This window comes from Bison bison, unplaced genomic scaffold (genome assembly GCF_000754665.1).
Source record: "Bison bison bison isolate TAMUID 2011002044 unplaced genomic scaffold, Bison_UMD1.0 scf7180017864368, whole genome shotgun sequence".
NCBI lineage: Eukaryota > Metazoa > Chordata > Mammalia > Artiodactyla > Bovidae > Bison > Bison bison.
Genome location: NW_011494940.1, coordinates 3,603,024 through 3,617,624, shown reverse-complemented (window position 1 = coordinate 3,617,624; position 14,601 = coordinate 3,603,024).

The window sequence follows — 14,601 nt, the reverse complement described above, 5'->3', positions numbered from 1 at the left end:
TCCAGCAATCCCACTGCTGGGCATACACACCGAGGAAACCAGAATGGAAAGAGACATGTGTACCCCAATGTTCATCGCAGCACTGTTTATAATAGCCAGGACATGGAAGCAATCTAGATGTCCATCAGCAGATGAATGGATAAGAAAGCTGTGGTACATATACACAATGGAGTATTACTCAGCCATTAAAAAGAATATAATTGAATCAGTTCTAATGAGGTGGATGAAACTGGAGCCTATTATACAGAGTGAAGTAAGCCAGAAAGAAAAACACCAATACAGTATACTAACACATATATATGGAATTTAGAAAGATGCTAACAATAACCCTGTGTACGAGACAGCAAAAGAGACACTGATGTATATAACAGTCTTATGGACTCTGTGGGAGAGGGAGAGGGTGGGAAGATTTGGGAGAATGGCATTAAAACATGTATAATATCATGTATGAAATGAGTTGCCAGTCCAAGTTCGATGCACGATACTGGATGCTTGGGGCTAGTGCACTGGGACAACCCAGAGGGATGGTGTGGGGAGGGAGGAGGGAGGAGGGTTCAGGATGGGGAACACATGTATACCTGTGGCGGATTCATTTTGATATTTGACAAAACTAATACAATTTGTAAAGTTTAAAAATAAAATAAAATTAAAAAAAAAAACAGGGAAACTCTATACAATGAATTGTGGGGATATGTAAACAGTCTGACAAACATACAGAATGGATGCTTCCAAGTGCTCCTAGATGGTATTAATAAGTTGAGCTTTGGAAATAAAACTCGAGGTCAAAGCAACCAGCAGACTAAATAAATACTGAGCTCCCTCCAGAAAAAAAAAAATTTAACGATTAATTTCTCTAGAAAATTGTCAACTACCTTTCGCTGAAAGCACAGAAAAGAGACCGGGCTCCCATTCTGTAAGATTCACAAAGTAAAATAATAAACAAGCGTGGACTCCAAAAAATAATGGCTAATAATATTCCCCTAAAGAAAACAGAGCTATGAGTCATTCTTTGCAGGCATTGCCAATAGATAAGGCAGGATATGTAATAAAAGAATGGGGGTGGTGGAACAAGATGCATCTGCAAAGATTAAAGATTTCAAGTAACCACTGAGCTGAAATGGTTCTGTGTGCAAAACTGTCCCATTCTCTTGCATTCACAGCAGAGAACATCTGTGATGAGGGAACTCTTCTAAGGTATCATAATTTGTTTTTCAGAAAGCTTGCCCATAAGTTATCCTAACTGAGCCTCACAATAAAAACTTGAAGGACTTGGAAAGGTGTTATAATACCCTGTTAACAGATAAGGGTGCCTTCAAGAAGAAACATGTAACTAGTCCAAGATCACACAACAATTAAAGGGCAGAAATGAGTTTGAATCTATATCTTCTACTTCCAAACCCAGGGCATTTCTTTGCATGTCAAAAAGAAGCTTTTATATAACAACAACAAAAGTTGCTACCATTCGTGTTAGTCAGCGTTCTCCAGAGAAACAAAAACAACAGGAAATGTGTGTGTGTGTGTGTGTATACATGGAGAGATAGAAATTTTAAGAAACTGACTTACAATTGTGGGAACCGAAAAGGGTGAAATCTGCAAAGCAGTCCAGTAGGCTGGAAACTCAAGCAGGATTTACATGTTCCAGCCTCAAGACAGAACTTCTTCAAGAAACCTCAGTCTTTGCTCTTAAGGTCTTCAACTGATTGGATGAGGCCCAACCACGTTCAGTTCAGTTCAGTTCAGTCGCTCAGTCGTGTCTGACTCTTTGAGACCCCATGAGCTGCCACATGCCAGGCCTCCGTGTCCATCAACTCCCGGAGTCCACCCAAACTCACATTCATGAGTCAGTGATGCCATCTAACCATCTCATTCTCTGTCGTCCCCTTCTCCTCCTACTCTCAATCTTACCCAGCATCAGGGTCTTTTCTAATGAGTCAGCTCTTTGCATCAGGTGGCCAAAGTATTAGAGTTTCAGCTTCAACATCAGACCTTCCAATGAACACCCAGGACTGATTTCCTTTAGGATGGACTGGTTGGATCTCCTTTCAGTCCAAGGGACTCTCAAGAGTCTTCTTCAACACCACAGTTCAAAAGCATCAATTCTTCGCTGCTCAACTTTCTTTATAGTCCAACTCTCACATCCATTCATGACTACTGGAAAAACCATAGCCTTGACTAGATGGACCTTTGTTGGCAAAGTAATGTCTCTGCTTTTTAATATGCTGTCTAGGTTGGTCATACCTTTCCTTCCAAGGAGTAAGCATCTTTTAATTTCATGGCTGCAATCACTATCTGCAGTGATTTTGGAGCCCCCAAAAATAAAGTCTGACACTGTTTCCACTGTTTCCCCCTCTATTTGCCATGAAGTGATGGGACTGGATGCCATGATCTTAGTTTTCTGAATGTTGAGGTTTAAGTCAACTTTTTCACTCTTCTCTTTCACTTTCAAGAGGCTCTTTAGTTCTTCACTTTCTGCCATATATGGAGGTAATCTGCTTTACTTAACGTCAACTGATTATAAGTGTTAATCAGAGATTAAAAAAAAATCTTCACAACATCAGAACTAGCGTTTGTCCAAACAAACAGGCACCACAACCTAGCCAAGTGTGACATATAAAAGTAAATTAAAACCTTTGTTATCAATAATATTCTTTGTTTGTTGTTGGAGTATAATTGCTTTACAATGTGCTATTTTCTACAGTACAACAAAGTGAATCAGCTATATGTGTGGTAGAGGTTAGTTGCTACATTGTGTCCAACTCTTATAACTCCATGAACTGCAGTTCACCAGGCTCCTCTGTCCATGGGAATCTCCCAGGCAAGATACCGGAGTGGGTTGCCATTTCCTTCTATAAGCTATGTGTATACATGAAATAATATTCTTATAACTTCTTTTGTACATTTTCCAGATCAAGTTAGTGAAATTAAGATCAAATTATTAGATCACATTTTTCATTCAAATGTCTATCTCTAATATTCCTATTTTAAATCCCACATTGTCCTTTTATATAACTTACAGCCCCATTTTGTATCAGGTTTCTATTCATTAGGGCAATTGCAAAACATGAAGAATAGTTACTTCTCTGATAACCAGAGTGAGAAAAGAGTTCCTTGGTTAACCAAATTCTAACTCTGAAGTGATCTAAAGTGGTATTTCTAAAAAACTGGGTGATGGACTATCTTCCTTTGAAATCATCTATGGACTTTGTTAAAAGCAGATTCCTGAGTCCCACCCTAATGCTTTTGAACCAGAATTTCTCTGGTGGGTCCACACTGTTTTAGCAAGCATCCTAGGCAACAGTTGGGCACGATACAGTATAAGAATCACTGAACCAGAAGATTAAAGCTGCGCGTATGCAAATAAGACTCAGGCACTAACACAAAACCCTCTTCACATTATACACAGGAACAGCCCAACCCTAACCCTAACCAACCCTAACCCTAACCCCGGCTGTGTAGAGATCAAGAGAGGAAACAAAAACAAAACCTCCCAGCTTTGGCAGAAATAAAGACATTGGTTCCTGTCATATTCTCACAAACAAATGCCCCAGTGCTCAGTGAAAATGGGAAACAAACACAGCACTGCCTGTAGAAAATGACTTTGGGAAAATAGGAGTAGATCCATAACGTGGAATGATCGCCGTGAGCTGTAAACAGTGAAAGAGAACGGTGCCACGTGTGGTGCCCTCCGTATGACGCCGAAGGCGCTTCATCAATACAAGGCACAACTTCAGCTGGCCAAGCACCCTGAACTCTGAGAAGCTTTTGATCTAGAATCTATATAAAATAACTGAATAAATGTGAAGAAACAAAACGCAGTGTCACTCTGAGAAGTGAGAATCTAAAATCTTGAGAAGTCTGCTTTCTGAAGGAAGTATAGACGTAGAACAAATCTGTACTACTGAGTCTCTTCCCTTGGTCTTCAGTTTCCCATAAACTATTACAGCAAGATGACATTTCACCCTGGCTTAAATTCTTTCATGAGAGATTTTGCAAAACTTCTTGGTAACTTCTGTACGAGTGTGCTTCATTCTATAAATAAAACAAAACCAATTGCATATTTTTAAAATCAACTCCCCAGAACTTAATTCAAATTATCACATGTCTTCTACAGGGTTATTTTAGCAGTGAGCACATAGCATGTAGGGAAAAGGGAACCAGTGCTCTGTTGGTGGGAATGTAAACTGGTAAAAATTATTATAGGAAAAGCAACCTGAAATTTTCTCAAAAAATTAAAAATAGAGCTCCCATCTACATCTGGGTATTTACCCAAAGGGATTAGAAACATGATATCATAGAGATACCTGCACTTCCATGTTTATTGAAGCATTATTCACAACAGCCAAAATGTGGCAACAATCTAAGTGTCAATTAGTTGATGAATGAATAAAGAAGACGTGGTATATATTTGCAATGGAATATTATTCAGCCATGAGAGAGGAGGCTATCCTACCATTTACAACAACCTGTATGTGTGTTGAGGGCATTATGCTAAGTGAAATAAGTCAGACAGAGAAAGACGAATGCATCACTTATGTGTAGAATCTAAAAAGCAAAGTAGAGCTGTGGTTACAAGGATTGGGGAATGCGGAGATATTAGTCACAGGTACAAACCTTCAGCTACAAAATTAGGAAGTTCTAGAGAACTCAGTTACAGCATGATGATTATAGGTAACACTGCATCAGATGGGTGAATGCTGCTAAGTATTCTCATCACATAAAAAAAAATGCTAACTATGTAATGTGATGGAGGTTGTAGCTAATTCACCATGACAATCATTTTGCAACAAAAAATGTGTCCAGTGGTTCAGGATGGGGGGACACATGTACTCCCGCGGCTGATTGATGTCAATATATGGCAAAAACCACCACAATATTGTAAAGTAATTAGCCTCCAATTAAAATAAATTAATTAATTTTTAAAAAACCAAGTTGTACAGCTCAAGTTTATACAATTTTATGTGTCAATTATATCCCAGTAAATCTGGGGAGAAATAAATAAGTAAATAGTGACCACAGTGTTCATTTTAAATACACCATCTAGAAGAGTTAATTTTACACACAGCTGTTTGGTAATGTGCCTACTGAACAAACAGAAATAACCTTGCAGTTCTTTTCCAAATTACCCTTCAACTTGTAATTGAAATCTTGTAAAAACATGCCAACTATAGTAAAACAATATGCAGATATTTATATAAATTATGTAAATATTTATATTTTAATTATACATACATATTTGCTTAAATAATTAAATGACCTGATGTTTAGGGGATACTAGGGTAAAGAAGCAATGGTCTTGAATGAAAAGAAATTGGCTTGATGCATGGTCCTTCCACTTATTAATTTGTATGTTCATAAGCATATTATTAACAACTCTAGGTCTCTCTGCAGGCTGGGTATGTCAATACCCTCTTCACAGCATCATGAATAGCATGCTTAGCAGGATTTCTGGATAAACAAAAATTTAAACTGCAACACAGGACTTCTCTCCCCTGATACCTAAGAAGCAGAGGAAAAAGAATTGCATCAGCCAAAAAAAAAATGATTAAACTAGGAATGTACATTTTTTAAAGTAATGGAAGAAAAGTTACAGGTGACTCTAGAGTAGAAAGAGGGACACGGGACCACTTCACACCCCTCCTACAAGAGTCCACCGTTTCCCAGGGGTGTCAATGAGTTTATGAAGTTCTGAAATATTTCACTATTATCCCCAAGCCTGAACAGAAGCAGACTGAATGCACATTTTTATTTTTTTCCTCTTTTATGAGAGGAATTGGAGAAGGAAATGGCAACCCACTCCAGTGTTCTTGCCTGGAAAATCCCAGGGACAGAGGAGCCTGGTGGGCTACCATCCATGGGGTCGCACAGAGTCAGACAAAACTGAGGCAACTTAGCAGCAGCAGCAACAACAACAGAGAAATAATGGAATGGTTCCTGGAGTGAACCATTAAATGAAGGAAGTTAAATGAAGGAAGCCATGTTGACTTGAAGTGAAGATTAAGCTGAAGTTCAAAGATATCCCTGCCCCATGGAAACATGAATGTCTCCTAGCTAGCTGTATCAAACATAAATGGTTTAAAAATTGTGGGGGCAGAACAGATCCTAGGCATCTTTGTGGACATATCAGGGGAAGGAAAGGATGGGATGAATTGAGAAAGTAGTATTGATACATATACACTATCATGTGTAAAATAGATAGCTAGTGGGAAGCTGCAGTGTAACAGAGGGAGTCCAGCCTGGCACTCTGTGATGACCTAGAGAGATACGATGGTGGGGGAGGGGAGGGAGGAAATATATATATATAATTATGACTAATTTGCATTGTTGTACAGCAGAAATCAAGACAATATTGTAAAGCAACTTTCTTCCAATTAAAAGATAAATTAAAAAAAGAGAGACAGAGCTCCACAACTGACCAGATAGAATGTCTGTATAGAACTGCCAAAGTGTAAGCAAAGTGAAAAGAAACAGCACGTGGCAACGCTGCAAACATGTGACAGCAAAGGAGTGGGAGTAGTAATAGGAGCAGAATATCCGAAAGCCAAAGACCCAAGACCAGGAGGGAAAAAATTACTCAGTGAACAGAAGGAAATTGCAAATCGCTGCAAATAGTGTTCCACTATAAAATAGCTTAATTATTTAATGGATAGAGAGAGATGATAAAAGGAGAGACTGAGACGAAAAGGGAGATTGCATAGCTAAGGCAATAAATTGAAGCCCAAATCAACATCACTCCTGAACTAAAAAAAAAAAAAATTGTATTAGAACTAGCAAGGAGTTGAATACACATTACTAAAGAGCAAATTATTGGCATGTGGAAAGTAGAGGACCTGAATGCAGATTAAAAAAAAGATGAAATTTAAACAATTAGAGAGCAAGTAGATTAAACCAGTCAATCCTATAGGAAATCAACCCTGAATATTCATTGGAAGGACTGATGCTGAAGCTGAAACTCCAATACTCTGGCCACCTGATGTGAAGAGCCAACTCTTTGGAAAAGATCCTGATGCTGGCAAAGATTGAAGACAGGAAGAGAAGGGGACAACAGAGGATGAGACAGTTGGAGGGCATCACCGACTCAACAGACATGAGTTTGAGCAAACTCCAGGAGACGGTGAAGGACAGGGAAGCCTGGCGTGCTGCAGTCCATGGGGTTGCAAAGAGTCGGACACGACTGAGCGACTGAACAACAAAGAGAGGAACTAAATTTTATGAAGGACAGAAGCACTCCATCCTAAGAAGAACTAGTGCCTCTGAGGCAGAGAATCCAACAAATTAACCCACAAAATATGTTATAAGTTAGAGTACAAGAAAAACAAACCCTGAAATTCTATAGATAAAACTAATGTGTTAGAGTGAAAGAGTGTATCATGACTGGGCATAGCCAGTGTGATAGAGAACTCTCCACACTGACAGACTATCAAACACCAAGAATTAAAAAAAAAAAAAAAATAGGGCTTCCCTGATGGCTCAGTGGTAAAGAATCCATCTGCCAATGCAGAAGACATGGGTTTGATCCCTGATCAGGAAAGATCCCACATGCCGCGGGGCAACCAAGCATGCGCTGCGCAACTATTGAGCCTGTGCTCTAGAGCCCGGGAGTCACAACTCCTGAAGCCTGAGCACCCTAGACCCCGTGCTCCACAGAGAAGCCACTGCAAAGAGAAGCCCACACACTGCAGCTAGAGAATAGCCCACACAGCAGTGAAAACTCAGCACAGCCAAAATAAACCAATAAACATTAGAAAAGAATTAAGAAACAAACAGGCATCCAGGCAAATGGTGAAAATCGCCCACGAGAGTTAAAACATCACATTGGCCTTCTATTTATCCATTGTGTCAGTGAATGCCAGATGATGATAGAATAAGGCCTATTATGGTCTAAGGGAAATAAAATGGTTTCCCAAGAGGATTATCTCCAGCTAGGAAGCTGTTCACATTTAAAAGCATCAGGCAGACATATAAAAGACATACAAGAAACGAGGCAATGGAAAAGCCATGAAGTCTTTAATCTGGCCAATAAAGAACTGAATCAAATTTTTAAACTCAAGAAAAAAGAAATCATGACCCAAAAAGTTAAGCATTGAATCTATTATACCATTTTGGCAATGTCTGTGTATGTTAGAAAATGCTCACATTAAAATTTTGGAGGAAAAAACACTGAGCTATCACGTGTGATGATGTGTATTTTAATGACCATGTTTTATATCTTTGTAAAGATGGTTGAGCTGTCAATGTCACTGAAAATGTGTGCTTAGCATGTGTCCACTTCCTTAGCAGTAATACTGAGCATCGGGGAGCTGAGAAGGACCACTCAGCAGCTCCCCACACCCCCAGGCTGGAGGCAGATATTTATCTGAAATATATTTCTGAATCATAAGCTTTGATAAGAGGGAAAATTAAGAATCTGTGACAGAATCAGGGCCTTGACATCGGATGGGACCATCAATGGGGCCATTATGCCACTCAGTTTAAAAAAAAAAAGATATGGGGCTTCCCCAGTGGCTCAGTGGATAAAGAATCTGTCTGCAATGCAGGAGACACAGGAGATGTGGGTTCGATCCCTGGGTTGGGAGGATCCCCTGGAGAAGGAAACAGCAACCCACTTCAGTATTCTTGCCTGAAAAATCCCATGGACAGTGGAGCCCGGTGGGTTACAGTCCATAGTGTCACAAAGAATCAGACATGACCTAGCCACTAAGTAAGCACAATACTAAAAATAATTACTAGATACATCATAACAAATTTGTGATTCTCTTCTCCTCTAGGAAAAATAAGAAAGACATGGTCTCTTTCCTTTGAAATATTGTATAGCTTGCATTGTACAGTGTGATGAAAAGATCATTTAACCAAATGCCAGGAAACTTGAATTTACAGTTCAATATATTTGATTATCTATACAGGTCATAGGTAACACATAGATTAAATAAGAAAAAAAATGCATGTGTGTGGAGAGTTTAGCTGCTTTATTCTGTGATATTGCTGCCTCAGCATTCATCTGGTTCAACCTACAGGGACTTAGATGAACACCAGCCCCAAATGCAAGTACATGTCCTCGATGGCAGCCTGGTGAGTCACAAGTGATGGTAAGCCCCTGAAATAACTCCCCAACAGCTCTTGTTCAACAGCCTCCCCTGTCTCTCATATGGCCTTCCTCTTGTGTGCCCCTTGGATAAGATCCCAGAGGAGTATACCAAGAGACTGCTCTTTCCTTTCCATTGATTAATTTGGCCTTCACCTAGGAACTCCAAAGCACTCCATTCACAGACCCTAATAGAGGCACGTGCCCCTGGTCCTATCTCTCTCTTTCTGCACTCTGACTTGACCTCTCTCCCACCTTGCTGGACCCTTGAGATACATAGGATCCTTCCTCCAGGATCTGTGAGTAATGAACTTCTCTATTTTAATTTCTCTTGTGATTCGTTGTTGAACTGGGGTTCACCCATCCAACGCCCTGTGCTCCACTTAAGAATTGTTTGGTTAACAAAGTCACAATGATAGGATTATTTCAACAGATACCCCCCCAAGTCTAAGAAATTTCAACACCATATACAAAAATGTCAAAGTAACAACAGGAAAACACCTTATCGTAATCATTTATATGAAATCAAAAGTTAAAATATATGTGACATTCATTTTAAAAACCTGGAAATATCAGGACTTCCCTGGTGATCCAGTGGCTAAGACTCCACATTCCCAATGCAGCGGCCCTGGTTCAACCCCTAGTCAAGGAGCTAGATCCCACAGCCTTTGACTAAGAGTTCACATTTTTCATCTAAAGACCCTGAACACCACAACTGAGACCCCGTGCAGCCAAATAAATAAAAAATTAGTTTTTATAAACAGAGGAATATCAACAATGTCTTTAAAGATTTGGGGTTGTGAGAAACAGAAACGCACAAGAGACAAGCCACAAAAAGAAGGATTTGTTATAGTAGAAGCTAAAATCTACAGGAGAAACTGCCCCCCGTATTAAGCCGAAAGGTATGGAGCAGTTTCTGTTTCTGTCTTTCTGAGGCTGGATGTTGTCTTGGAATGTTTTGTGTGTGTGTGTGTGTGTGTGTGTGTGAACATCCCGGAGTCAGGGCTGCAAGTTCCTGCTCCTGGGGTTTACAGCAGGCTTGGGGTTGCCATGGTGTCAACTCCAGCCTCCACAGCACTTACCCTGTGGCTCCCTTAGAATACCATCTAATTCCCAATCCTTGCTGATCATGGACTGATCAATGAACTACAACTAAGTCCGCAAGTAGAACAGTTAGGAAGGGAGGTTGAACAGACAGGGAAACTAATCAATGGCATTTCTTCAGTTGTTTTTGTAATATAAGGTTTGAATAGAAATAAAATTTATATTGGGAACTGAAAAGTCATTATGCACAATTAGAATAATTACATAACTAAAAGAGCCGGATGAATCTATTAGTAATAAATGATTGACTAGAAATAATAAAAGTGAAATAATAATAATATAATAAAAAATAATAATAGAAATGGAAAGATAGTACATCTAAAAATTTCATAGAAGTTTTGTATTCCATCACAGGTAGCTAAAACACAATCATAAAGGAGATTATTTCTCAATAATAATAAAATTATAAAATATTAATGAAAAATTTAGTGAAAGCTACACAGAACTTTTACAATGAAAGAATGTCAAGTACAAAATACAAAGAAAAACTTCACTAATGAAAAGTTATGACCTAGACCTCAATAAGAGATTAATATTTTCTCCAAGTTAATTTATATGGGTATTATAATCTCATTCACATTTCCAGTTAGGAGTGGTAGGAAAATAACAAAAAACTTCTAAAATTGATTCTGAAAAAACATTTAAAGTAATTGGAATGTTAAAGAAATATTTTTAAAAATGAATCATCACAGGTTTTTTTAAATGCAGGAAAAGCAAAGTATTATTTTAGGAGAACTGAGCTTTATCAGATACGAAAACCTTATAGGGACTTCCCTGGTGGCCCACTGGGTAAGAATCCGCCTTCCAGTGCAGGGACACAGGTTCCGTCCCCGGTTCAGGAAGATCTCAGTGACGTGGAGCAACTAAGCCTGTGTGGGGCAGCTACTGGGTCTGCGTGCTCTGGAGCTCCTGTATCACAGTTGGAGAGACCATGTGCCAAAATGGAAGATCTTTCCTGCTGCAACTAAGACCCAGCACAGCAAAATAAATAAATAAATATTTTGCCCGACTCTTTGCGACCCCATGGACAGGAGCCTGCACCAAGATCCTCCATCCATGGGATTTTCTAGGCAAGAGTACTGGAGTGGGTTGCCAGTTCCTTCTCCAGGGAATCTTCCTGACCCAGGGATTGAACCCAGGTCTCCCGCATTGTAGACAGACGCTTTACAGTCTGAGCCACCAGGGAAGTCTCTAAAAAAGCCTTACAAAACATCAATAATAAATATTTAGCTGTCATAAAACTAGAAAAAAGAATGAATAGAACAAAACAGATAAATCAGAAATTACAGTAGCATTATATTAAAACTCCATTGGTTAAAATAAAAATTATAAATAAATTATATTGATAAAATATACCAATTTTAAAAGAAATTAAGTTTTATATTTACCTTTTATCATCCCCTAAGTAAAGGCTAGGTCCATAAACAATCATTTTTAGCAAATTCATAAATATTAAAATAATTAAGATACCTGTTTTACCTGCAGAGGAATGATAACTTTATTTTTTTAATGTTTATTTTATTTTTTTAATAGGAGAAAAATTGCTTTACAATGTACAGTAACTTTCTAGGTCAAAGTACCAAGTAAAATCACAAAGAAAACATTATGAAATTTATGTTTGTAAAATTTTAAACTTTTACCTTAAAAAATTTACCAAAAAGAGAAAACCTCAACTGCAAAGGAAAAAGAGATAGGAACAATATTGATATCAAATACACAAAATATTTCTTTATATGGAAAATGTTGTTGTTCAACTGTTCAGTCATCTCTGACTCTTGACCCCATAAACTGCAGCATGCCAGGATTCCCTGTTCTTCACTATCTCCTGTAATTTGCTCAAAGTCATGTCCATTGAGTCAATGATGCCATTCAACCATCTCATCCTCTGTTGCCCCTTTTTTCTCCTGTCCTCAATCTTCCCCAGCATCAGGGTCTTTTCCAATGAGTTGGTTCTTGGTCTCAAGTGGCCAAAATATTGGAGTTTCAGTTTCAGCATCAGTCCTGCCAATGAATATTCAGGGTTTATTTCCTTTAATATTGACTGGTTTGAACTCTTTGCTGTCCAGGGGACTTCTACAGCATTTAATCTCTCACTAAATTGTACAAGAATAACAATAATACCATTAAAATGGAAATAGGCAGCAATTTATACAAGAAAAAAATACAAATACATTTAAACAAGTGGAAATATGCTCTTTCTCACTAAATATCAAAGATACGCACACTGAAGCAAACTTGAACAGTATCAAACAGCTACAAACTAGAAAACATTTTTGGTAATAGTGTAACTGGTATAACTGATTTAAATGGCAACATCACAAAATGAACATCAAGGGTCATAAACTTATTTTTTCCACTCTTACTATACCCATAACACAATAAAATGAGCATAAACTTTGAATTCAATTAGACATGGGCTCCATTTCTGATATTAAATTTTAGGTTCACCTTCTTTATTGATTAAAAGATGATAACAGTAACTACTGCTAAGATTTCCATAAAGATTATGTATGATAATGATGCCCATAAATACCTAGCACTTCATACATACAAAATAGAGTTTAATACCTATGCTTTCTCTCCCCTTCCTGCTGTTCCCACAAAAGATATACATGAGCAGAGACACACCTGCACATGAAAAACACATGATGAGGATGTAAATTGGTGCAGTCACTGTGGAGAACAGTGTGGAGTTTCCTTAAAACACTAAAGATAGAGCTACCATATGATCCAGCAATTCCACTCTTGAGCATATATTCAAAGAAAACATTCATTTGAGAAGATACAAGGGTCCCAATATTCATAAAAACTTACTTACAATTGCCAAGATATGGAAGCAATCCAAGTGTCCATCAATGAATGAACTGATACATAAGACATGGTAAATGTCTGTATCAGAGAAGGAAATGGTAACCCACTCCAGTATTCTTGCCTGGAAAACCCTATGGACAGAGGAGCCTGGTGGGCTACAGTCCATGGGGTCACAGAGACTTGGTCACGACTTAGTGACCAAACAACAACTAATATGTGTGTACACACAGTGGAACACTACTCAGCCATAAAAAATAAAATTTTTCCATTTGAAGCAAGATGGTTGAACCTAGAGAATACTATGCCTAGTGAAATAAATCAGACACAGACAAATACTGTGTTTATCATTTATGTGTGGAATCTAAAAAAATAAAACAAATCAGTAAATATAACAAAGAAGAAACAGACTCACAGATAAAAGGAACAAACTAGCGGTTACCAGTGGAGAGAAGGAAGACGGGAGGGACAAGACAGGGGTGGGAGATTAAGAGATACTAACAACTATGTATAAAGTAAATATGCTGCAAGGCTATATTGTACAGTACAGGAAATACAGCCAAAATTTTATAGTAACTGTAAATGGAGTACAACTTTTAAAAACTGTGAATCATTATCTTGTACACCTGAAATTTATTTAATACTGTAAATCAACTTTTCCTAAATAAAAATAGACACAGATGATCAGATACATACTAAATCTGAACACTTAGGCACATGTATAAATACACACATGCATGAAAAAATTTAGTTTAAGGAAATAATTTAACCAAAGCCTAGCACCATTGAGATCTGAAGGGAACTGGTAGGTCATTCCTAAACCGTTAAAAGGGTTTGGGAGTTATCCAGCTACAAACTTGTCAGTATGAGGAAGGCAGGATCCAAAGAGACATAAAAGAAGATAGCATCGGGGTAGAATCAAGGACCAGCCCAACCTAGCCCTCACTCATTGCAAGGGCAACCAACCTCCCTCCAAACACCTGAATTCCAGCTCAGGAAGATAAACTTCTCATAAAACACTGAAAAATCACTCCACAATAGAGTCTTGGTAGTTGCTCAGAAGGGCTTTTTAATTCATCCAAGGGGTCTTGGCTTTAAACTGCACATTTAGGTAATATTTTTTCCATACTAACTAGAAGATGAGCTCTCCGGGGGAGAAACAAATCAGTTGCAGAAAAAATAATTATTTTCCTCTGCACATCACAATTGCAATGTGTGCTGAAATTTGTAGATGTTGCATGTGAAAACTCAAAAAAAAAAAAAAAAAACTAATGGACAAGCTGATTTAATATATTATTCCTAGACATTAATTCTTATTGTTAATAACTGTTATTATTCTTGAAATGGCAGCAAAAGATTATTTATTTCTAGAGGTCCTAACTTATAATCTTCTATTATACGTGAAACCAGGTGTCGAAAATTTGAAAAGTCCCATGGATCCATACATGACAGTCTCTCCTCTCTCTGCTTACACAGGCCTTTAGTAAACACAGATTCTCCTTCTGAATATACTGATGCTTTTTTCCAGCTTCTATTGTTTCCTTCAGTTTCTTCCTCTGTTTTCTAATTGCTCACTTGTTTCTTCATCCTATTTATAGTTCTATTTTTTT